At 36.9% G+C, this 25348-nt stretch overlaps 1 pseudogene; it reads left to right on the top strand.

Moving 5' to 3' along the window:
- The first annotated feature begins 364 nt into the window (after positions 1–364).
- Positions 365–19730, top strand: LOC139439923 (olfactory receptor-like protein HbT3; annotated as a pseudogene).
- The last annotated feature ends 5618 nt before the right edge of the window (positions 19731–25348 follow it).

The following is a 25348-nucleotide window of genomic DNA, read 5'->3' on the forward strand; positions in this document are numbered from 1 at the left end:
TAGCACGCATCACAATAGGGTCTGGGGAGAATTTGCACTTCAAAACCTGGTGGACTGATCATACAGAGACTCAGGTTGCTCATAATAGAACCCATAATATCCCCATTTCCTTGGATCAGATAGTGGGGATGGGAAATTTGGTGGGAATAGATCAGCAATTAACAAGGAATGATCAAGCTATTGCACAGGGCCATCACTGTTGCTAAGGACATGGGAAAATCTGAGGCTAAAGGCCAGCCTCCGGTGTCCTTTCAAAAAATATTACAAGGGCCTTAAAGAACCTTACCCTGGCTTTATTGCTCAGCTACAAGAGGCTATTTTTAAAAAGTCAATAATTTAGAAGCTGCTGACACTACTTTTCATAATGACTTATGAAAATGCTAATCAGGATTGTCAGAAGGCTATCAGGATTATGAAAGGTAAAGTGGGTTTGACTGGATATATTAAATTGTACCAGGATGTAGGGACAGTGGGCCACTGTGCTACAATGATGGCTCAGGCTATGGCAGGAATGAAAATCAGTAAGGGGTTCTCTGGAAAATGTTTTAATTGTGGGGAAATTGGTCACATGAGAAAAGATTGTCAGAAAAGGTCTGAAGGAAAAACAATGCCACCCAGACAGAATATTTCTGCTCAGAAACTATTTGAGCTGGGCCTCCACTGTGGTAAAGGAAATCATTGGTCTAGCCAATGTCGGTGTAATTATCATAAGAATAGCACTCCTTTGTCAAGAAACTTGCAGGGGGCTGGCTCCTAGCCCCATTCCAAAAGGAGGCTTTCCCTGTCCAGCAGAGCAATCCTGGCACTCCCCTATTCTCCACAGTGCCCTTGACTTATCTCCCGTCACAGCAGGAAGTACTGCTGTAGATATCCTTATGGCAAAACCCATTATACTGTTTCCAGGGGATACCCCTATCTGTAGAAAAACAGGAATAAAGGGACTTTTACCAGTTGGCATGATCAGACTTCTCCTCAGGAGGAGCAGTCTCACCTCCCAGGGAGTTAGAGTGCATACGGGAGTAATTGATTGTGACTATAAAGGAGAGATTCAAGTTATCATGTCCACCTCAGTTCCATGGAAGGCTGATATTGGAGATCATAGCACAATTGTTGCTCTCTTATGCTCCTGTAGGAGCTAGTGAGAAAATCTGAAGGAAAATGGTTTTGGATGTACAGGAATAACAGGAGTATTCTTAAGTGAAATGATTTTAGAATCCCATCCTGTTTGTGACATAAACATTCAGAACAAATGGTTTAAGGGACTTATTGATGCTGGAGCTGATATTTCTATTAGTTCTAACCACTGGCTCTCTGCTTGGCCATTACAAGATGCCTCTATTTCTGTTGTGGGACTTGGCACTCCCAGAGGTTTAAAGCAGAGTGTAAAAATTTTTCATTGTCTGGGACCTGATGGGCAACATGCCACCCTGCAGCCGCATGTTGCAGACTTACCTATTAATCTCTGGGGACATGATATATTAGAACAATGGCAGGCTGAAATCTATATTCCCCAGGTTAGCCAATATAATAAATAAAGTCCACAATTAATAAGGAAACAAGGGCATGTTCCAGGGTTAGGATTGTATAACCACTACCAGGGAGTTGTTAAACTGATAGATCCCTCAGTTCTTGGTAATCAAGAAGGATTAGGATATTCACCTTTTCCATAATGGCCACCACTCAGTCTAGCCTCCTTGAACCACCCAATGTCCATTCTTCTTAAATGGGCTACAACCTCTCTGGTTTGGGTTGAACAGTGGCCATTAACCATAGAAAAATTGGAGACACTTCATAAATTAGTTAAAGAACAGTTAGATAAAGGACATATTGAAAAATCTTTTAGTCCCTGGAACTCTCTGATGTTTTCTATTAAGAAAAAATCAGGCAAGTGGAGGCATTTAACAGACCTCTGAACAGTAAATGCAGTCATTCAACCTATGGGTACACTGCAGCCAGGTTTGACCACATCAGCTATGATCCTTTGTAACTGACCACTTGTTATTGACTTAAAGGATTGTTCCTTTACAATACCTTTGGCTCTGCAAGACTGTGAGAAATTTGCATTCTCAGTGCCTTCTTTTAATAACAGAGAATGCATGAAACAGTTTCAGTGGAAATATCTTCCTTAAGGAACAATTAATAGCCCCACCATGTGTCAAAATTTTGTGGCTAAAGCCTTAAATCCAGTCAGATTGGCTTTTCCATCTTGTTATATTGTACATTACATGGATGATATACTGTGTGCTGCTCCCTCTTCCCAGACTCTAGTTTTAGCATATCAGGCCTTAGAGAAGAGCTTAACTGTAGCAGGATTACAACTTGCCCCTGAGAAAATTCAAAAAGGTTACCCTTGTTTTTTTATCTTGGGACTATTGTTGATAAAATTACAATTAAGTCTCAAAAGGTTCAGATTCATACAGATTCTATTAAAACTTTGAATGATCTGTAGAAATTATATAAATAATTTATATATATAAATTGGCTAAGGCCCAAATTAGGCATTTCCACATATGAATGTCTAATCTCCTTTCACTATTATATGGAGATCCTCAACTAAACAGCCCCTGGGTTGTAAAAAGAGAGGCAGAACAAGAAATAAAACTCATAGAGAAAAAAAATTCAAAGTGCTCAAGTTGAGTGCATTAATTCAGAACAGTCACTGCAATTGATTATCTTGCCTTCCTTACACTCCCCCATGGGAATCCTTATGCAGCAAGATCATATTGTAGAATTAATATTTTTACCTAACAGTATTGTTAAAACTTTATCTCCTCATGTGGATTTTATGACCCACATTTTACTTAAAGGCCATGAGCATACTTGCGCCCTTCATGGACAGGACCCTTCTCATGTCTTCTACTTTCCTGCAAGGAAGTTGAGGCTTGTCTCCAAAAACACAATGGCAAATACCCTTTGTTGATTATATTGGACAGATAGATAATCATTACCCTAAAAATCCTGTATTAAAATTCATTAAAAGCACTCAGTGGATTTTACCTAGCATAACTAAGTTTCAACCAGTACCTGATGTCCCTACAGTCTTTACTGATTGGTCTGGAAATGTCACCACTGGGTATACTGGGTATTAAACTAAGAAAATTCCTACTCCTGGATTTTTGGCTCAGCAACCTGAATTAATAGCAGTACTTACTGCTTTGCAAGACATACCAGAGTCCATAAATATCCTTTCAGACTCAGCCTATGTTGTCCAGGTTACAATTGATTGAAACAGCTCTTATCAAACCTAACATAAATCAGTATAAGCTTTTTCACAAACTTCAACAAATAATTAGATATAGAAAAAGTCCATTATTCATATTGATGTGGGCTATGGGTGGGAGGCTCTTGTCTCTTTGTAGATAACCTAAGCTGTCTGTGACTTGAGGGTGTGGGATGGTGAGAGGATGCAGTCCTGCCCTTGGTGACCATGGCAATGACCCAAGTCCCAGGAAATAGTTTAGCAATACAAATTCTATAAACTTTAAATATTGAGGGCAAATGCAAACCAAATGTGCTGAAAGCTTATCTAGAATGTATGAAGTCCATGCTAAAAGCTTACCTAGGATGTGGAAGATATATGCTAATTCAAGCCTACTGAGCATTGAAACAAAAGAATGATTTTGCCCTTCCTGTCTGTATAAAAGGAACTCAGAATTCTTGTTCAGGGCTCGGGTTTGAAACAGAAAGCTCCCGAGTCTGGCCAGCTGTCAATAAATCATTTTTTTCCTTCTCAAAATCATTCCTGAGTCCTGACCTTTCTATAAGCAAATACTTGAAACTCTCTCGTCTTCTACAACAATATTCAATCTCATTCAAACTTACCTGGGACCATTAGTTCAAGGCAATAATGCCAGTGATAAATTAGTCATTCCTGTTCTACAAGAGGCTATTCAACTTCACAACCTAACCCATATAAATGCAGCTGGCCTCAAGGCTCATTTTCCTTTAACATGGACACAAGCTAGGGACATTATTCAAACTTGTCCATCATGTCAAATTCTTAATAATCCAATACAATCAGAATCTTGAGTAAATACCTGTGGTTTAACTGTTAGCTCTCTGTGGCAAAAATGGATGTAACTCATATCTCCTCCTTTGGAATATTATATTATATTCAGGTCTTTGTAGATAGTTGTTCAGGATTCATTTGGGCTACAGCTAAGTTGGTAGAAACTACTCAACATGTAAGACAACATTTGTTAGCTTGCTTGCTTCCCCAGTCTCTAAAAACAGATAATGCTACTGCTTACACCAGTATCTCCCTTAGATTTCTCTAGATACTTGGAGTATTTCTCATACTACAGGACTTCATTATAACCCCCAGGGGCAGGCTATTGTTGAATGAGCAAATCAAACCTTTAAACTCATGTTACAAAAAAAAAAAATAGAGAAGACAGGGAGACACCACAGTTATAGTTATAAAAAGTATTATTCACTCTTAATTTTCTTAACTGTGGAACCACCCTGGAAGGGACAGCTGCTGAAAGGCATTTCCAAACTAATTCTAAAACTCAATCCCAAACTCTGTCTGAAAAATCTTTAATTTAGTGGAATGATCAATTGACCAATAAATGGTAAATAAGGAAGTTGTTAACTTGGTGAAGAGGATTTGCCTGTATTTCTCCAGGAGATGGAGAACATCCTGTGTGGGTACCAGCTCATCAGATAAAGACATGTCATGAACCCCAAGAGACAACAAAAGTTCCTGTAGAACCCAGAAGTTCCGGTCATGCAGATGGAGAAATTGACACTGAAGACGGCATGCCTGGGTCCCATTCTGAAGGTTAGAGTAGCTTCACCTTCCACCTGGGGGTAAGTTAAAACTCTAAACTCAAGAAGCCAAACAACAGCTGACCAAGAGCTCAGTTACATCTTATATCAGGATTGAATCTTTGCCTGATATGTATGCTTTGCTAGTATTCTTACAAAAAGGGTTCAAGTGCACAAAAAAGCTTATATGCTAGAATAGCTTTACATTAAGTTATTAAAGAAAAGAAAGAAAGGAAGATCTGCTTTTGTGTTTACCTGTTTGTTCAGTGTCACTGTGTGTGTGGTAATTATTTCAGCGTGTGTTGTAATGGTTTTTGTGATTGTTCATTGTCAGTGTATATTTTGATACCTCCAGATGGTGATAGAATTTGATAAATAAAATTTGCTAAAAGAGCTCTATTTAAGAAAAATACTATTACTACTACTAATAATAAGCACTTATACTATTACCTAAGTTTAAAATGTTAATGATATCTCTATAGTTGTGTCTTGGATAATAGAATGCATATAGCAAGTTGTAAAAGTATTGTGGCAGCATTCAGTGAGATAATATGTTTCATAAAAGCAAAGTAATCCTGAATGAATACAAAATGTGCAAAAACCAAGCTAAAAAGGCAACAATGGACTTTTGCAGTTCTTCAAGTCTTTCTACCCTGGCCTGATGGCAAATGAAATTTGGCTGCATAGAAAAAACCTGAGGCCAGTGACCCTACTAAGAAACATCAGAGACAATGGTATCTTAAGGGCTTGGAATAGGTAAACAATTGGTACAAGCTGTAAGATCCCTGCTACTCTATCAAATTCTTAAATGTTGCTTGATTGAGTAAGACAAAACTATACTTTCTGCTGTAATTGATGTAGTACAATGTTTTCTCATGTTAACAGAATTTGTAATACTGTTGGAATACTAAAAATCTTTTATCCCTCATTGAGATGTGTTAATTAGGAAAGGTCCTTCATGGGAGTAGGAGGACCTCCAGCAGGCTGTGGGGGAAAAGAGGGGGGAAAGAGAAGATGGACATCAACTTAGTCTGTGACTTGGATATGGCCAGCACCAATATTGGCTTTGGGTGGAGTTTGTGGCAAATGCAACATTCTAATTGAGTACCCCTCAAACTAAAATCTCAATTGTGGAAAGAGACAAAAAGTACAATATAAAAAAGCAATTTTGTGCAGCATAGGAAGCCCTGCTAAGAGTGAAAAGCTTAACCCAATAGTGCCTGGTTACTATGAAGACTGCCATCCCTATCCAGGGGTGGATTGCAAACACAAAAAGCAAGACAAAAATGATGGACTGTTGTGAATCACCCTCGATGGGGGAGAGATCTGTGGAAGAACATCTGGGACACCTGCCAACTGTGACAGGTAAACTGTCTGTCAGGTCCCCTGCCCACTCCTCTAATATCCTTCTCAGGACTGTTGAGGTAGATGCCTCACAAAGATCCAGAGCCATACAACTGAGACCTGAGAAGCAGAGTGGCTCCACCAGATAGGTGAACAGTGTAAGTACCACCAGATCTTGTGATGCCTAGCCAAGTGGTTCCAGCTGTTTGTGGACATCACCCATGAGTGTCCTTCATGCTCACTTCAATGACTGTGACATCAGTCACCTCCTGCTCCTAGGAAGGGCAAACTATGCTTTCACTGCTACAGACACTACATTGGGACTCCTATAACAAGCCAGCTATTGTTTTCTGCCTGGAAAATGAGTTCTCACAATGATGGACTAAGCTAATTCAATACTGAGTTGTGGTCTCAGGTCTAGTGAATATGCTAAGAGCAGGACAAATGAAGACACTGAAATTATGTGATGAACTTCCAGCTTCCCCAAAATGGGGAAGTAACAATAATTTATCATTGCCTATGCCTCAAATTATATAAATTAGGGAAAATGAAGTCATTTTGATCAAATATTGGCCTATATAGCCTTGCTGGTAAGAAATCTTAAGCCCACAAGAGATAAATCATCTGTTAGTTGGAAGTTTGTATAAATTGCTGTAGTTATGGATTATGTATAAAGTACTGTTCTCTGATTTGATATTGTCACTTAAACGATAACAACGTTTATCAAGCCCTTTGGGGTATGAGGCAGTAAGAAACCACCTAATCTGCCTTTACTGCTTTATAAAAAACAAAAAGGAAGATATGTTGTGGGAAACTGGCTTACCTATTTGTTGCTTCCTGCTATGTAGAACATGTTGCAAGTTGCTTCCTTTAGCAAACAGCTGCTCTTTAGCTTTCAAATAAATACGATGTGGAAACTAGGGTTGAGGCTCTCAGTTTCAGAAGCTGTGAAGTTCCCTGGTTCCATCTTTGTTTCCTTTCTTGTGTCTTTCTTTTGTCCTTTTATTTCTTCAGTTCTGCATCACCTTGCCTTCATGCAGACCTATTGCTGAGGTGGTCTCAGCAGAAATGCACATTAAAATGATGTATAACATAACCGCGTTTTTTTAAGAATGGATGCCAATATCGAACGGCAAATTTCAACAATGCAAAAACTGCAATTACGTTTGCCCCATCCCAGCAGTAGAATCACTATGCTTGGGTTGACTGCATCCTCAGCATCACTTGATAGTTTCCAATCTTTATAGATGTCATTGTTTACATTCATCTGGTTTCATAAGAGACAAAAATATGTGGGGTGTGGGTGTCAAAGATATCCTTGTTGCTGATGCTTTGTTGAAAGGTACTTTAGTCAAGCAGTTGCAGAAATTTTGTGATACTTATGGGGAAAATTTAAAAGATGCTATTTTATTGCACAAAAGTTTTCAGGGATAGTTCTTTGCTTAATAAGGAAGTAAGAAAATTAGGAGTCTACCCAAACTCAAGACAAATAAATTGATCCCAGTGGAATTTTAAAAACAGTGAGAACATTTTAATTTACTCCTTTCTCAACAAAGAAATTCCCAAGTGATGGTTAGGCTCATGTGTCAATCTGGGCAGGTAATGGTGTTTGGTTGTTTGGTCAAGCAAGAACTGGCCTAATTGTTATTGTGAGGACATTTCATGGATTGAATATTTGGTAGGCTGATTGCATCTATGGTTGTTTATATCTACAATCAACTGAGGAAATTGCCTTCAGCAATGAGAGAAGTCTCATCCAAAAGATGAAGGCCTTAAAAGGAGAAGTGATGATTTCCATAGTCAAAAGAAAGAATTCCCATCTCTACTTCAGCCAGTTAGCTTCTCTTACAGAATTCATTGAAAACCTTCATCGCAGTTACTAGCTTGCAGCCTGCACTACAGAATTGGACTCAGGCATTCCCATAGTCTTGTGAAATACTTTTATAAAATCCCATAATATATACAGGTAACTCCTGTTGGTTCTGGTTCCCTAGAGGACCCTAACTAATAAACCAAGGTATGGAATACTCTGGGGACCTACATTCTCCCAGAATGAAAAATGATGCAACTGCTTCTGCAAACATTAATCCAAATGAAGAAAACACTTAACTTGCTTCAGAATGAGAATTTACAAGATCCAAGTACAGAAGATTAAGAATAAAGCTAAATAATTCTTAGAATTTTAAGAATTATATAATTCTAACCTCCTGTCTGTGCAGAAGCACAGGTGTGGAAGTGGCAATAGATGCCTGTTGAATACAGCACAATTTATACTCCATCTTAATTTTAGTTGATTTTAACATCTATAAAGAAGAAAAGGAACTCATCAGAATATGTTTTGATAATTACATAAACTTGTGTAAACAAAATAAAAGAACAATAATAAATAAATTAAAATTTAATTAAATAATAGTCTGGAAATATGTAGACCAAATGAAAAGTCATTACCTCTGAGAACAGGATGAGGTTGATAATTTTATGTTTTTGTTACAAAAAGCAATATACATGCATTGGCTTTGTAAGGAAAACATGAACAACCTTCGTGGTATGAGATATCATCCTCTTCCCTCATGCCCTCATCAGTATTTTGTATTTTCATGTTTCTTCATTTTTTAGTCAATTTGTTGTGTGAAAATCGTATCTAATTGTTGTTTCAATAGTAGGAAGACCAAGCATTTATTTCATGATTATTTGGACTTTGGCTTTCTTCTTCATGGCATGCCATTATGTATCCTTTGCCTATTCTGATGAGGTTTTTCTATTTTTATTGATGATTTGTGGTAGTTCTTTGAGTGTTTTTATTTTAACCCTTTGTAATGTATGCTGCAATATTTTCTCCAGTTTGTGTATCTTGACTTTTCTTAACATATATGCTGTCATACAGTCATTTAAAATTATGATAGTTAAATATATCAACATTTGAAGACCATCCCTACAATGAAATAAAAATGTTCATTATTATTTTCTTCCCATGTGTTTATAATTAGGATTTTTTTGTTTGAGTATTGTGAGGTGGAATTTTAATATTATTTATTTTTTCAAATGACCATTAGAAATAATCAACAACTTTTTATGATTAATTCATCTTCACCTTTTTGTTCTGAATTAAATATATATATAATATTAAATTGACATATGTATTGTAGAAGTTGAGAGACGTTCAATTATTTGTGTATAGAAAGGCCAGGACTCAGGAATGATTTTGAGAAGGAAAAATGATTTATTGACAGCTGGCTGGACTTGGGAGGTTTCTGTTTCAATCCCGAGGTTTGAACAAGATTTTCAAGTTCCTTTTATACAGGGTGGGGAGTCAAATGGTGCTATTAGTAAAAAAAAAAAAAAAAATACTTTCTTTGTTAGTTAAGTCTTTGCTTGAATACCAGATAGTTTTGAATTAACATATCACCCACAATTCAGGTGAGCTTGAATTAGCATCTTACCCACATTCCATCTGGATGGAACCTTGAATACACATTTAGTCTTACAATTTTTCTGAACATTCAAAGCCTATATCACTTAACTGGATTTCTAGAGACTAGGCACACTTGGATATAGAATTAAGTGATTTTGATTTTATTCACAGGCTATATTATATTTTCCATTTGAGGCCAAGTCCCAGTTCCCTTAAGCTTCAGCATCACCCCCATCAGAATTTCCCTGGACTGACTGGTATGTATATAGAGTTTGCATTGCTAAAGGACCTCCTGGGACTGGAGTCATTGCCATGGTCAACAAGGTCAGGACTGCAGTCTCTTACTGTCCCACACCCACAAGCCAGGACACAGAACACTTAGGTTATCTATGAAGGGAAGAACAGCCTCCCACCCATAGCCCACATCATATGTACTTATATCTGTTTATGGGTTATCTGTTCTTTTCTTGTCCACTTTCTAGTACCAACACCTTACAGTTTTAATTACTATAGCTTTGTAATATGGGTTGATATCTGTCATAGCAATACTATCCTTTCTCTTCGGTTTTCCTTTTCAAAATTTTCTTGGCTATTTTGAACATTTTTCTCTACCATAAATTTTCAAAATTAGATTGAGTTATTAAAAGCTATGTTGAGATATTGAATGGATTTGCATTAGATTTACCCAAATAATTCCATGAATGTACAAGTACAATCAGTTTAGGGCAACCAGGAGCAAGACTGCAGTCTGACAAAATCAGGTGTATTGGCCCATCACATTGAGAAACCACACACTAGTGGGTGTCTCACTGAACAAGTAAAAATAGATTGATTATCAGATTTTGAAAACAGTGTTTAGGTGAATTTTTTGTTTTTCAACCTTATGCCTCAATTTATTTTTGCTGTTGTTGTTAGAGAAGTTGTAGTTTTGTTGTAGCAGTTGAGAGAGATTCAATTATTTGTGTATAGAAAGGCCAGGACTCAAAAATGATTTTGAGAAGGAAAAATGATTTATTTATGACTGGCTGGACTCGGGAGCTTTCTGTTTTAAAACCCAGCCCTGAACATGAATTTTGAGTTCCTTTTATACAGGGAGGAAGGGTAAAATTATTCTTTGTTTCATGCTCAATAGGCTTGAATTATCATATATCATACACATCCTAGGTAAGCTTTTAGTATGGACCTTATACATTCTAGATAAGCTTTTAACACATTTGGTTTGCATTTACCCTGAATATTTAAAGTTTATATAGTCTGCATTGCTAAACTGTTTCCTGGGACTGGAGTTATTGCCATGGTCACCAAGGGCAGGACTGAGCCTCTTAGCATCCCACACCCACAATTCATGGACAGTTTAGGTTATCTACAAAGAGATGAAGAGCCTCTCAACCATAACCCACATCATTTCGCCCCCTTATGCTGAAGTTTAACTTGCTAAGCTTTGGCATAATTATTGTTGGAGCTATGAGGTGAGTGGCTGTTTGTTGTTTTGATTGATTACTTTACTTATCAATTTTCAGAGTAGCATTCAGGATCCTGTTTTTAGATGTTTAAAAATTTTCAATCTGGTCTGCAGAATCCTGGGGTGGGGCTCCCCTGCAGTCATCTTGAGGCCACCAGCATTCACATGGATTTCCAGTCAGGTTCCAGATCCATATATTAATTTTGTTTTACCCTTAAAGAGTTTACACCTTTAATCTTAAAGGGGTGCTGATGGGAGACGATCTCTTTTCTGTAACTGCTTACTGCTGGCCATGGACTATAGTCGTTACCTAACAAGGTGTAAAATTTTATTTTACTTTAACTGGAGGAAGATGGATTTGGCATTCTGTACGAAGTTGGATAAAGTTTTCATATAGTTAATAAGATGTTCACTCTGAAAGAAACAAACTTAATTAAAATTTTGGAATACCCATTTTAAAAGAGGACTATGGATTGCAGAGGTAAGGTTAGGTGCTTATAAAGATGGCACCCCTTTTTTAAAAGCTGGTGGGAACTGTATATATATATATATATTTTTTTTTCTCTAAGTTATTTTCAGAGAGAAATTGCAATAGATACTTAGCTTTGTTTTGAAGACGCATTTCAGGCTGTCTAATAATTGGCACTTGTGTTTTGTTAGATGCTGCTGGTGAACTGGCACCTTTTGGACAGTTGATTTCATTAAGGATTAGAGCACTAAGATGGAAATTTTCTTAGTTTTTAGTTATGGGAGTGGATCAGATCTACAGAATATAGTTGTTTTTTTTTTTACATTTCAGTTTTAATTGTACACTTTCTGGTAATTTTGACTGTTTAATAGATGACCCATTATTGGCAAGTAAGCCTCATTTTTGCTACTCAGCATAGTACACTAGAATAGTAAGTTGGCTGAGCCTAGCTAAGACCATTGCTTTATTTTATAGACATGTTTATTAATTATTTAGAAAATAAGGTTACCAGGACTTTAACATGTCTAATATACTTTTGTACCTGATCCGGAATAGAAAAGATAACATTATAATTATTAGACATATATTTAATACAGGATAAAAGTACAGCACTTTAATATTAATTAAAGTATTACTTAATGCATAAGGATTCTGAGTTGCAATTAATAGTTTTTAATTTCAGGATTGTAATACTTTACATGTTATCTCTCCATGGGAGCAGGCCATAATGCCAGTTGTGTTTAAATTTTACATACAATATCCTGGTATCATGGCTCCACTTAGCATATTCTTCACAGTGAGCAAGTTGAAGCATCATTGATCTTAGAGAGAGTTTCCAGTATTCTACCAGCCTGGTGCATAGTGCTCTCTGGCACCATGGAACAGTGCCAGGCTGGAGGCAATATCCATTGTGCACTTGGCTGTACAAGTCATCATTGGCTGCTGCAGGAGCTTGAAACTTCAATGTAGTTTCCATCGACTTCAGGAGCAGAACCAGAGGCTGATATAGCAAATATTTCTAATTGAGGGGTCAGTGACCAGCCTAGCCAATAACTCACATGGAGAGGCAACCTGTAATGTATTCAAGGCCTGGTTTGAATGCACAAAAGTTTGAAATGTTAAAGTTTATTTCTTGTTTATATATATATTTTAAACAATTTAATGCAACACATCATATATCAAATGACTGTTTACTTATATAATTTTACCATTAAGATAATAGTAGGTATTTTACTTTAGTAATAGAGGGAAAAAAATTTTTTATTGTAAAAATGAAAACAGAAGATTCCCAATAGAATCAAGACAACATTTTATTATTATTTACTTAAATATGCACCTTATGGTGGCCTTCAGACAGGTTTTATTGTTACAAAGTTATTTTTTGCCACCAATACTAATCCAAGTTTTAGAGTTAACAATGACTTCTAGAACTAGAATTATTTAAATATTTTCAGTTTGGAAGATGATTTACAAACTCTTTATAGTTGACTACAACCACATTGACTAGTTACTTTATGTTTAAATAAACTTATTAAATTACAATTACTAACTAAAGAAATTTACTTTATTTAAGAGAGCATATTTACATTCTTTCTTCTTTAGCTTAATTTCATTAACGTGATCTTACAATTTTTATTACTCTAAAGATTTTGTACTTATAATGTTAATTTACTTAATGGTTTTTTAATATACTAAGGGAGATTACACCCAAGCTAAATAAAATTGAAATCATTATATTTTATGCAAGGAATGTTCTCTTTTTTTTCTTTACAGGAAGCTAAAACTTTTCTTTCTTTAAGTTATGAAAATGAATAATTTTTAAAAGCACACTGACTACCAGGTGTGAGTGAGCTGCAGGCACCACTCCTTAAAGATGGCACCAAGCCTCACAGTAAACAATTGTAAGCCACTCCTAACTCTTCCCCAGCCCTCAGCAACAAGATCCCCTGAGCCAACCAGTCTCGCTGAATTAGCATAACCAATCAGGTGCTTGCACGATGCCTAGCTTCCCCCCGGCCACCCATAAAAGTTGTTGCACTTCCTCAATAAACTAGACCTGCGCCACCAGCCTGCATCTCCAGAGTGGTCACTGTGTGTGTTTCCTTGCTCTGCTGTCCTTACCCATCCAGCTGAGGGGTTCTGCCGGCCAGACCCCATCAATGACACCAGGTTTCAAAACACATTACACAATTACCTTATTTGTTTAGTCAAAATCCAGGAAAGATCTATCCATAGTTTTTATGGACTTTTCTTTACTTACTGAAATTTGTCAACAGAACCACTAATTACTTTTATTTTATGGCTGACAAAACGTTTAAACTGGGAAATTACAGGGCAAACTGATTCTTAATTCCCCAGCCTAGTAGATAAGTTTAATATGACACACCTAGTCCTGTCCTCAAAACTCTTGCAAAGAGGAGGCCCTTTCCCAATAGTTCCTATAATTAGATTTCTATATGGCCTTTCCATCCTGCTCAGTCTAATTTGGGATCCAGGAATATTTATTCACATATAACTGCATATTTAATTTTTAATAATTTGAATAGAGCTCTTTTAAGAATTTTCATTTGTTAATTTGATATAATCATCCTGATGTATGAAGACATACACTGAGCAAATGGGCAGACACAAATAGACTTAGACACAGAAACACAACTCATTGATGTTACTTTTAATTTGCATAATCTTATATACTGTTTAGCTCAATTTGGGTTTCAGAAATATATATTACTTATATAACTGCATATTTAACCTCAACAATTTGAGCAAATAGGCAGACATAAATAGTGTGAAAAAAAAAAACTTTAGTTACTTAAAACTTCCATTTTTTGAAAAATAAGTGTGACTGCAAAACATTTTAAAGACTCTTGAAACTTTTTGTTAATTTGCACTATGACTGCAGTTTTGCACGAGAATTTTGTTTAACTAATGGCTTGTAACCAAAATGTTCCCAAACCTTTAGCACCATTTTCTTTTTTTCAGAACTTTATATTTTACTTTGAATTTAGCCAAATTTTGGATAATCATCAAGATTAATTATATGTATATTTACCAAGGCTATGTGAAGCCTCAGGGAGACTGGTTTCTCTCAGGAATTGCCATTCTTAGGAACACTGACAGTCAAGGAAGGAGACTTCCTTTATTTCCCCCAGTCCTTGGAGATAATAAAACTCCAGTGGTCGTTTAACTCCAAGGGCTAATGATTCCACCAAGCAGCAATTTAGCTCACACTTGGATTCATGAGAGAAAGCAGGGTTATTAATACCAGTAGGACAGGAGACAGGTATGTCCCCAAGTCTGCCATTCCCTGGACTATAGGGGCAGAAGCTGTTATGAAATAACCATAGACAAAGACAAAGGGTGAGGCTAGGCTTAAAGGATCCATAAATAAAGGTAAGGTTAGTTTAGAATTTAAACTTACAATAATTGTTTCATGCTAAATTCACCCAGTTATAATTTCAGTTATTATCTTTCTGTGGTTTTATAATATAAATGCATCTATAAATGATCTTAACTCTTAGTTATAGTTTTTATTAATTTTTTAACTTTAAGGAGAATTGGATACTTTTATTAATTAAGCTACAAGAATTTTATTAATAACAATTCTGTGAGGTCCTGCCTTTTCTTAGTAATGGAAAAAAATCTCATCTGCAAGTTATGCATTTAATTCACCAAAAGGGAGTATTGGCATTTAAAGATTCATTTTAAACTATGTTTTTACCTTTTTACTGTGAATTCTTAGGCACCAGAAACTGACAAAAGCCAAACATAGATTTTAAAGTGGCATTTCATTTCTTTTTTTTTCTTTTCCTTCTGTAGTCTCACAACCCTGAAGTTCTGAGCCAGACCACTGAAAAGACTATCAAGTGATTAGAGGTCTATTGTTTCAAGAGAGAGCCTCCTTTCTTCAGGCAAGTTTACAGTTCTGAAACATTTCAAAGTATTTCTACAGCCTCACAGAGAGAGAAATTCAGAAAAGTAAAGAACCTGGGCAGAATGCAAATGTACTTTGGCCTTTTGACACCCTAGGGAGGGAACTTTACTGCATTTATTTTTATTTTGCTTTTCATCCCCTTCACCTTCCCCTTTCCAGGCAGTTGGGTATACAGCAATCAAATAGGAATGTGACTTATGAATAGAAGTTGAGGACTCACTGGAAAGGGGCAAGCTGCTCCCCCCTTTCCAGCTCTCTGCCAAAATGGGCAGACAGAACCTACTCAAATTTGGCACCCATCCCAGGGACCCAGCCACCCTGACTGGGACAGCCTCAACAAACCTGGGTGCATGGCATGAACACAGACAGCCTTCAAGCCCTGCCAAAGGGGTGGACCAGAGATGAGGCAGCAGGACATGCACAAACATCCAGACTCCATAGTTTTTCCCCATAATCAATTCACCCCCTTGCCAATGGCAAGGGAGGGTTCCAGCTCAATTAAATTCCACCACTTTACATAACCATACAATTCCAACACCAGGATTGAGCTGACACAGACAGAAGCACAAAGGTCATTAATCTGACCCACTAGTTCTATATATATGTTTTTTTCAGCATGGCTGCTCCCACAGCCATCACAAATCTTAGAGAGAACACTTAACATTAACATCTGGTATAAAGCAAATTCATTCGCAATTCAGCACCATAACAAAGGATTCCAGCTAGATCTTTTTCACTGTTTAACTTTATACCCAGACCAAGCTTCACTAGAAAAGCTAATCTATTTTCCTGTAACCAAGGTTTTAAAAATCCAGACCAATTTCCAGGATGTTAGCTCTTGAACCTATAAACATCCCTTTCTATTATAATCAAGCCTCCACTCCTTCAGTGGATATAAGACCAGTACCAGATTCTAACATGCAGTTAGACAACCCAAAACACCAGGATTTTCCCCATTTTTTTTCTCCTTTTTCCAGACCTAGAGAGAACAGCTTCCCCCCAATTTTCTGTGGCTACCAGGGTTCTCTCAGGAGGTGGTCAGCCTCCCTCCCTAGCTATTAAAGCTAGGGTTTCCCAGAATCTTCTTCCCTAGGGAGTCTTACCTTCTTCCATGTTTGGAGTTCTTTTTCATTCCCAGAATCTTTCTCCTTAGACTTGCCAATGCCCTTGATTTTTGTTGGTAAGATTCTGGTGGAGCCCACATCTTTTCTGGATTAAATTTAATCCAGGGGTGCCCAGATTTGGGATTCACCTGAGTCCTCCTGGCTTCCTTGGGGACTTGGAAGGGGATTCAAAATCCTACCATCTTTGGCCTTCATTTGCAAAACCGGACAAGCCCCCAGAAATGATGTAGGAGTTTAGAGAGGTTCAATTATTTGCATATAGAAAGGCCAGGACTCAAGAATGATTTTGAGAAGGAAAAATGATTTATTTATGGCTGGCTGGACTCGGGAGCTTTCTGTTTCAAAACCCAGCACTGAACAAGAATTTTGAGTTTCTTTTATACAGAGAAGAAAGGTCAAATTGTTCTTTGTTTCAGTGCTCAATAGGCTTGAATTAGCATATATCGTACACATCCTAGGTAAGCTTTTAGTATGGACTTTATACATTCCAGATAAGTTTTTAACACATTTGGTTTGCATTTGCCCTAAATATTTAAAGTTTATAGAGTCTGCATTGCTGAACTGTTTCCTGGGACTGGAGTCATTGCCATGGTCATCAAGGGCAGGACTGAGCCTCTTATCATCCCACACCCACAAGTCACAGACTGCTTAAATTATCTACAAAGAGATGAAGAGCCTCCCACCCATAGCCCACATATTTCACAGAAAATCATGTATAAAATAGACATTTTACTAGGCTCAAAAAAAACAGGACTGTATGTCAAGGGGTCAACATCAGGTCTAAACAGCAGAACAGATAACATTCCTCTTTCCTTGAAAACTATAAAGTTAAAATATGCATGTAATGTTGCCTTCAGAAATTCTGTTTCTGAAGCTCTGCCCTTTGGTTGGATATTAAGGAGTGGGATCTTACTAATATAATTTCAAACAATGATTTTAGACAGTCTATGATTTTAGAAAATAGTTTCTTGGTTAAAAAGCAGAAGTTACTCAAAGAAAAAGGTTTTACATTTGTTGCTTGTTCATGGGAGAAATGCTGTATCCTGTTAACATTATCTCTGTCTCTTAGTCAAGCTTGAATTTACTTCCCAGGATGAGATGAATCTTTATAATTGAGATTTTGAGCTATAAATAAATATGTTTTGCTCATTAAGGCATTTTTTCCATTGCTTAAGAAAAGCTCTATAATTTATATTTTTCTTCATATAAACCTTAAAGCTTCCTTGTAAGGCTTATTTTTCACTATTTGATTAATTTGAGTTGATAAATATGATTTTTTCCATTATAATTTATATGTGATTTTGTTGATTTACTTATATAGCTGTATTCTACTACCTTGTTAACTCTTTAATTTTTAAAAAAATAATTTATCTTATTACATGATTTGTTATTTGTGATGATTATTTTGCTTGAAAATAGTGATAGCTTTTGTGTATTTTTCTAAAATTCTTACATGTTTTTCATATTTTAGTCCTTTGCATCCTCTAGTATAATGTTATAAAATGTACATAAAGGCCAACTATATAGTAATGATAATGTGGATGTTTCTAATGTTTTACCACAACATGCATGTATTATCTGGTAGTTTCTGGCACTTCTCTTTAAGTTAAATAAGTTTAATTCCAATTTGGAAAGAGTTTTGTTTTGACAACTGCATTTTATTAAATTCTTCTTCAAATTCTATTGACATCATCATCATCATCATTATCATAATGTTTTCCCTTTGATGTGTAAATTATAGGTTTTCTAGTGCTGAACTATTTCTTAGTTAAGTCCTAATTTTCCCTCTAAATTATACTTCTCTTTAGAGCAGTGATCTACTTTATTTGATAACATTCAATAGAATTTGAAGTAGAATTTAATCAAATGTTTTTTTAAGATGTATTTATTTATTTTTATTTCTTTCTCTCCCCTCCCCCATGTGTTCTTCTTTGTCCACTTCTCTTGTTGTCAGCAGCATGGGAATCTGTGTTTCTTTTTGTTGCATCATCTTGCTGTGTCAACTCTCCATGTGTGTGGTGCCATTCTTGGGCAGGCTGAGCTTTCTTTTACACTGGGCAGCTCTCTTTACAAGATGCACTCCTTGTGCATGGCGCTCCCCTATGCGGAGGACACCCTTGCATGACACGGCACTCCTTGTGTGCATCAACACTGCACATGGGAAAGCTTCACACAGGTCAAGGAGTCCCAGAGTTTGAACTGCAGACCTCCCATGTGGTAGATGAATGCCCTATCCTTTGGGCCAAGTCTGCTTCCATAAAATTTTTTTTTATCTTATGTCAATTTTCATAAGTAAGTTCAACCTGCTAATTTCTTTTCCTATGCATTATATTATGATTTAAGGAATTTATGTTGAATGCTTTATAATTTATCTCATTTTGTTAGTATAGAAACCCAACCAAACAATGGCTGATGAAAACTTTCCAAAGATCACAGAATTCCTTTTCATAGGCTTAAAGTACCATCTTTGTAGGTTTTCCTTTTTTGGCTTTTTCTGTTTTTTTTTTTTTTTTTTAAATCTCATTACTATGACAAGAAACCTAGGTATGATTATTCTCATCTGGATTGAGTCTTGCCTTCCTTTATGAACATATGGTTTTTTATCAGTTGTGGGCCCCAAGATGCTTACTGGTTTCTTCACTGGCAGGAAAGCTATCTCTCTCCTGGCATGAGACTGCAGCAGTGGTTCTTTGTTTTTTTTGTGGCCATTGATTTCCTTCTCTTGGCATCCATAGCATATGAGCTCTATGTGGTCATCTGCAACAGATCATTTTATTCATTTGTAATGTCCCAGTAGCTCTGCATACAGCTGGTGGTTGGACCCTATGCTGTTGTGTTCCTAAACACCATGACTGACAACAACAGCTGCTTTTTGAGTTCCCTTTTTGTTACTCCAACATTATCAATCATTTCTTCTGTGACATGTCTCCTCTTCTTTCTCCCATATGTGCTATTGTTAGTTGTCACTGTGGCTGGAGCTGTACTACTCCAGTAGTTGGATCATTTTAAACTATTTTCACATCCAAACTGCACATCCTGAGGAACTGTTCTACAGGTGGGCATTGTAAAGCTTTTTCCACCTGCTTGTCCCACCTAACAGCTGTTTCCATCGTGTATGGGACACTCTTCCTTATCTATATGCAAGCAGGTGCACTTTTTCTCTGGACCTCAATAAAGTGGTGTCTGTGATCTACACATCTGTGATCCCATATTAAATGCCACTAGCATTGAGAAGTAAAGAAGAGAAAAATGTGCAGGATGACCACCAGGAGGAAGTTTTGCATCAAAACTTAAATCCCCATGTACAATTTTAAATAGGTACAAGAAAAAGCTTCCAGACCTCATTAGACTATCTGGATAGGGTCACAATATGCTAAATATTTGCAGCATTTTGGAGATGACATTCTTCCATCCTTCCACAAGACACTTATTTTAGCATCTATTTTCAACAGCTTTATGTAGCAGTTTGATATGGTTATGAATTCCAAAAATAGATGTGGGTTATGTTTATAGGTGTGTACCTGGGCATGATTAAGTTAGGATTAGGGCTTTGATTGGGCCACATCATTAGGCCACTGAGTCCACACCCACCAAGGGTGGCATGACAGATAAAAGGCATGGCAAAGGACAGAGTGAAGGGTTTTTGGTGTTGGAGTTTTGATGTTGGAGTTTGATGCTGAAACCTTAAGCTGGAGCCCTGGAAAGTAAGCTCACAGAGGAAAGAGAAGTCAGCTCATGAAATAGAGGAGCCTGGAGCCCAGGAAGAAGCAAGCCCTGGGAAGAAAGGAATCTTGAACCCAGAAAAAAGCAAGACCCTGGAAGAGAGGAACCCAGGAAACCTGAATCCTCTCAGCTGTCGACAGCCATCCTGTTCCAACATTTGAAAATAGACTGTTGAGGGAAGTAACATGCTTTATGGCCTGGTATCTGTAAGCTCCTACCCCAAATAAATGTCCTACCCCAAATAAACCTGTTTCTGATATTTTGCATTAGCACCCCTTTGGTTGACTAATAAACTGTTTTTCATCATTACCTATAGATCATAAAAATTCTGGGTGATGCCTCACATCAGTGCTCCTCCCCTGCCATAGTTGAACCCTTCTGTGATCCAAAACTTCTGGAAAATTAGGTCTAATATATTGTCAAATTCAATTAATAAGAAAATGAAATGGTAATGATAGGTTACATGATTAGAAACTGAATACATAATTTAGAAAAACTTCCCTACTTTGGAATTTGTGCTCCTGAGTGAGATGGAGTGTGACTTCTCAAAGCATGTCTCTTCTGTCATGTTTATGGAACCTGTGATTGGTGCTAGGGTTGGTGTATGCTCAAGAGACTTGAATCTCTGGACTGTCTATGTGCCAGATGGTCCCTGAGCCACAGCAGAGTTGCAAAACCTACTCTTTGGTTCATTGGACTTACCCAGGCCAGCTAACAGGGAGATGAGGGTGGTCAACCACCACACCAGGGAACCAAGAGAGTCCACAGCTGCAAGCAGGAGAATTCCATCCACCAACCATATGGGATCTAAGGCCCCTCTTGATTTAGAGGTGAAGTGGACATTGCCATCCCAGGTTCCTCAGGATGGAGGAATAAAATATGGATTAGAGTGGACTTACTGATATAGAATTATTGTGACTCTGGAAATGAAAGAAATTATATCAGTGATCTGGGAACAGTGGCCACAGCAGTTGCTGAAGGCAGGAAGAGCAAAAAAGAGGTGTGAAATAAACTGTAATCCATGCTGTGTAGCAGTGCTCCAAAATGTACTCATCAAATGTTATGAATGTACCACACTAATGAAAAAAGTTGTTGATTTGGGATGAGTGGGAGGTGTGGGGAGTGGGGTATATGGGAACTTCTTATATTTTTAATGTAACATTTTGTGTGATCTATGAATCTTTGAAAAAAGATAATTAAAAAAAGAAAAAAAATTTAAAAAATTTCCTGGTGACCACAGAGTCATAACAATTCTGCCTCCCCAAACATCTTCTATATTGGGAATATGATGAAAGTGACTAAATGTTAGAACCTCCTAGATTCTAATACTTTCACATAAGTTAGAATACTTTACACATCAAAGACTACATGAGATTCATTGGGACATCATTTATATTACCCACCCTATATAAAGAATTGAAAGCATCAAAAGTGATCAAACTCAGTTCACAATTGTTTTTTTTTTTAAGTTAAAGTAATCTCCATGTCATATCTCTTTTAAATTTTTAATGTTTATTTTCTTTATAACTGTCTTCTTAAAATAAAATGCCATGATCATTTCAGGGAAAAAAAGAAAACATGGACAAGAAAAAGAAGAGCAGTAAAAATAAAAACCTTAAATCTTACACTTCTACCTAGTGGAAAATTCTGGTAATAATTCCTGTGTGACTCTCCACATATTTAATGCTTAAGTTGTTCCACCTTTTACTTTATTCTTATTTTATTGTTTGATACTGAGTTTCTAGTTCTTTAGATTAAAATAAATAGGAATAGCTTACTAAAAAATAAAAACAATATACAAAAATCGGATGCAGGAAACAGAACAACTCTAAAAATTCAGAGATAATAGGTATTGAGAAATCAAAGGTAAACTAGAATACAGAAGAGCTTACATTCCATTTTCATGTTTGTTTTTTATTTCCAAATAAAAAAAGGAATACAATAGTATGAAGTTAAAAATATTTTAACATTTTTTTCCCATCTGAAAACATATTGAAGTATTCAGGATTTATTATACTTATTTTCACAGAAGTTAAAATGACTTTTGAAAAGTAACAAACCAAAGCATGAAGGCATTTTAGCTCTGATAGTTTGGCATGATCCTAAAAATATAAAATTTATTTTGACATTATAGAGTGCTCTATACCTGGGTAGGAAAAGAAAAAGATGGTCTACACAGCCCTTAATAGTGATATGAGTAAAAACTAAGATGCAGGTTTAGCTCAAGCACCTACCCAAATGAATTTAATGATTCATAAAAATGAATGCTTTCTTAGGCAGCATTGATAGAGTGACAAGGTCACAATCATTCCCCTAGGCTTAAAATCAGTGTAGAATATGTTGTAAGTGGAGCACAAAGAGGATAAAAATAACATGCAATTACACTCTTCACATATAAAAACTGTGGTCAGTTTAATATATTTATTTTCATTATTTTCATATATATGTATAATGTACATAGAATTCAGAAAGGTATGAATGTAGATAATCTATTTTATAAGACAATGAAATCCTGAGAAATGCATATTCTTGTAATTTGATTTTGTTTGCACAGTTAATCTATTTTAAAACTTGTATTTATATTCTTCCAGTATTTTTCTAGGTTTTGTATATATAATATTTTTACAAGATTTAATATGAAAATTTTATTTTAGTTATAAATCTTTTTATTGTAGTAACAAATATAACTCAAAATTGCCCATTTTAACCACTTTCAGTTATACAATTAAGTAATATTGTTACCATCTCCAATATCCATAATCCCTTATTTTTAGTCTGTTTTTAACTAAAACAGAAAGTCTAAACATTTTCTAATAAATTATTTTCTATTAAATTTTCTCCTGAAAGGATTTTCAATTGCTAAAATACTTCCATAAATTAATGAATATGTATGAAATGGCTTCAAATTGGTAGACTTATTCCAGCATCTGAGGATTTAGCAGTGAACAAACAGTCTCTTCATCAGGGAACATATGTTTTATTGATGGGGGAGAGTTAAGTGAATAAAGCCTAATCTGCTAGAGATCAGCACAACTACACAAAAGAAGAGAGGATATGACAGTGGATGATATCGTGGGGTAGAGGGAGGGTCATGTAATTAATGTAAATTAGGATTTGAGTTCTAACCCAGAACCCTACACTCTAAAGCTTATTGTTTTAGTCAGTATTATAGTGAGCTTTCCTAGGAAAAGGATGTCTGAGGAAAAAAAAATGCTAAATAGCTTCCATTTTTTCTCTGCTACAGCAACTGTAGACATATGTCCCATCTTTCATACTGCTTCTTTAAAGCAAGTCCCACTTTGAGCTTGGCACTTTGCAACCCAGATAAAAGACTGGTCTTATGACCAAATACTAACTAATGACTTGGAAGTGGACGATTTGTGAGGGGCTTCTGGGAAGTCTGAGATTTTCAATGAAGTGCCCTTCTTCTTACCTTTCCTTTTTCTGAGCCATGGTATGAAGGTTTAATGGCTGGGCTCTAAGCAATCATCTTTTACCATGAGGAAACAGTTAGGTTCCTGACACTGTATAGCTGCCATATCAGACATATGTTAGTGTGATAGTTTGAAGCTCTTATGAACCCCAGAAAATCATTTCCTTAGGGTTAATCCATTCCTGAGAGCGCAAAATTATTGTAGATGAGAACATTTTTGGGGAGGACATAACTCTTTTTTTCTCTTTATTTTTTAAATGTTACATTAAAAAATATGAGGTCCCCATATACCCCCCACCCCCCTCACTCCACTCCTCCCATATGAACAACCTCTTTCATCATCATGGGACATTCATTGCATTTGGTGAATACATTTTGGAGCACTGCTGCACCACATGGATAATGGTTTACATTATAGTTTACACTTTCCCCCAGCCCACCCAGTGGGTCATGGCAGGATGTACAATGTCCAGCAATTGTCCCTGCAGTACCACCCAAGACAACTCCAAGTGCTGAAAATGCCCCCACATCATCTTTTCTCCCCTCTCCCTACCCTCAGCAGCTACCGTGTCCACTTTCTCCACATCAATGCTACATTTTCTTCCATTACTAATCACAGTAGTTCCATGGTAGAACATTAGTAAGTCTACTCTAATCCATACTCTATTCCTCCATCCTGTGGACCCTGGAATGGTTATGTCCACTCCACCTCTATATTGAGAGGGGGCTTAGATTCCACATTGTTGATGGCTGCAATTCTCCTGCTTACTGTTGTAGGCCTCTTGGCTCCCTGGTGTGGTGGTTGACCTTCTTCACCTCTCTGTTAGCTGGCTGGGGTAAGCCCAATAAACCAGAGGGTAGGAGTTGCAAGTCTGCTGAGGCTCAGGGCCTGGCTATCACATGGACAGTCTGGAGATTCAGGTTCCCTTAGTATACACCAACCCCAGTGCCATCTACAGAGAGGTTCAACTACAGCAGGAGAGGAACACTGGTGTTGGGTGTTATTGATAGGGGGCACATGGTTGGGAGGGAGTTCTCCTGGGCATGTATACAGGGTACATAAAAATGTTTGGATATTTTCATAGCAGTTACAGTTAAAAATGACAACCGAGGGAGTGCTGAGTTCCTAGCCAGGGGAGCTCTATCACCTTCCCCAATGGAACAGCAACAATCCCCCAAGTGCAATGGCAAAGACCAATAAGAAGGATGGTTCAATGATGAACCACTTGATACTATGACTATGCTTATGAGCCTGTGCACCTGAAATAAGATGGGAACTTTTGATATGATTTCTTCAATAGGATGTGACGAGGGTGGATCTCAATTCTCTTACTGGAGTCCTTTATAAATGGGGTGACTATAGAGAGAAAGCCATAGGAGTAGAGGCAAGGCAGAGGAATCCAGAAGCTGAAAGCAATGAAACCTTGAAGAGACGGGAGGGACCAGCAGATGGCACCATGTACCTTGTCATTATGAGTGAGGCAGATTGCAAGCAGCCTGCCTTTGGGGAGAAATCATCACCTGTGCAGCTTGATTTGGACATTTTTCTCAGCCTTGAAACTATAAGCTTACCACCTAATAAATCAACTTTAAAAGCCAACCCATTTCTGGCATATTGCATTTTGGCACTTTAGCAAACTAAAACAGTTGGTTACTTACAGATTTGTGTTATATGAG

This window comes from Dasypus novemcinctus, chromosome 10 (genome assembly GCF_030445035.2).
Source record: "Dasypus novemcinctus isolate mDasNov1 chromosome 10, mDasNov1.1.hap2, whole genome shotgun sequence".
Taxonomy (NCBI): domain Eukaryota; kingdom Metazoa; phylum Chordata; class Mammalia; order Cingulata; family Dasypodidae; genus Dasypus; species Dasypus novemcinctus.